Source organism: Mustela erminea, chromosome 9, assembly GCF_009829155.1.
Source record: "Mustela erminea isolate mMusErm1 chromosome 9, mMusErm1.Pri, whole genome shotgun sequence".
NCBI lineage: Eukaryota > Metazoa > Chordata > Mammalia > Carnivora > Mustelidae > Mustela > Mustela erminea.
The window spans coordinates 60,779,764-60,781,892 of record NC_045622.1 but is presented as its reverse complement, the minus strand read 5'-3'; positions in this window follow the sequence as shown (position 1 = coordinate 60,781,892).

The following is a 2,129-nucleotide window of genomic DNA, read 5'->3' as shown; positions in this document are numbered from 1 at the left end:
ATTGCCCTCTCTGTCCTCATTAACCTTTTCTCCTCCTCACTGTAGGATCTCATCTCCCCTGTCTGTGTATCCTTACCTTTCTAATATTTCCTCTCCCGGCCCTTGCTTGGAGCAGTAGCACAGCATGAACCCATGTGCTTACACATGGTGATGGGAGCCCCTTCAGGCCTCCGGGTCCAAAGACCATCCTATCACATGGAGAGAATCTTTATAATGAAGTGGACATCCCTAATTCTAGGCATGATCCAGAATCCCCGAGAGTCCTCTGGGCATAAACTTGGGCTCATGGGTCATTAAGCCCATCTCTTTGTTCCTCCCTACTGCTTTTGCAGAAACAGATCAGCAGACCAGATATAACTCCTAGCTCAGGGGAGATTATGTCTCCTGAGCTGTTAGGAAGGGAAATAACCTGAAGGGGAGTCTGTATGGGGAATGATATTGATTCTGCTCCCTTCAGAAGCCATGAAAATACTAAGTTTTACACCATTAAGTCTTCAAAGTGTGTCTTCTTAGGAAACTGCCACTAGTGACACTTCTGCTTCGTTTAATATAATAAATGTGTGAATCCTGCTGAAGTTTGGGGTTATGAATGTGGTTTCAAAAGATGTGGACCCCTAAAATAAATATATTAGACTGTGGCAGCAACTCTATTTTATTTAAACAGTGTTTGTACCTGTCAATAATAGTATCAACTCTCTTCCAAGTCAACAAGAGTTCCTTTACAACCTCAAACTAATTGTAAACAGTCCTTGGAGAGGGGATTTCATGTGTTTTAGCTCTTTTGGCAGACGATGAAGGAAACTACATTCTCCTGAGAAAACAGAATCTAGCTAGAGCTCAAAGTCTAGTTTACTTGGAGTCTCCTGCCCTGGATGACGATGGAGTAGACCTGCTAGTGCCATAGGCCATAACGCAGAATTCTCCTGAGTACAGACAGGAAGACTGGAGGACAATTGAATACATTAGAAAACCAGTTTCTTATCTTCTAACTACAGATAATTTTCAGTGGTTAATAAAAAGAAGAAAATATCCGTGGTCCAAAAGAATTCTGGTTAGATCTGCTGCTATGATCTCCTTTGCATTTCCTCTCTCTCTTTTTTTTAAGGATTTGATTTTTTTTTAAATTTTTAAAAATTTATTTATTTTCAGCATAACAGTATCATTATTTTTTCACCACACCCAATGCTCCATGCAATCTGTGCCCTCTATAATACCCACCACCTGGTACCCCGACCTCCCACCCGCCCCCCCGCCACTTCAAACCCGTCAGATTGTTTTTCAGAGTCCATAGTCTCTCATGATTCACCTCCCCTTCCAATTTACCCCAACCCCCTTCTCTCTAACTCCCCATGTCCTCCATGCTTTTTGTTATGCTCCACAAATAAGTGAAACCATATGATAATTGACTCTCTCTGCTTGACTTATTTCACTCAACATAATCTCTTCCAGTCCCGTCCATGTTGATACAAAAGTTGGGTATTCGTCCTTTCTGATGGAGGCATAATACTCCATAGTGTATATGGACCACATCTTCCTTATCCATTCATCCGTTGAAGGGCATCTTGGTTCTTTCCACAGTTTGGCGACCGTGGCCACTGCTGCTATAAACATTGGGGTACAGATGGCCCTTCTTTCCTCTCTTTTTGATGAATGAAAATCTTACTCCCTAGCCTCTCTCTGATCACTCCTTCATGGTATCCATCCTCCCTACTGATCAACATTTATCTTTCCAAATCAAATCTAATTTCTACTTAATATTTCTTTTTTATGCCCTCTGTGGATCCATTATATACTCTGGGCTTTAAATGATAAATTATGACCACCACTGTTGGGAAAGTCCTTCAGTGAATGTCCACACACCCTTTAATTCTACTTCATGACTCTCCAAACCATTACACCATCTTTGGTGATCAAAAGTCCTACTTAGGAAATAGGCTGCTGCTCATTTCCACTTTCCTTTTGCTTTCTCCCCAATTCCCATGCTCTCTATGATGACCTTTTTAAAAAATCATCCAGATACCATCTCTAGGTCTCTTATTTTTATATCGTTGTGTACTGCTATTATAACATACTCATTTTTTCCTTGGGTTTTAGTGTTTCCTACCTTTCCTAATTTTTTCCAATTTTTT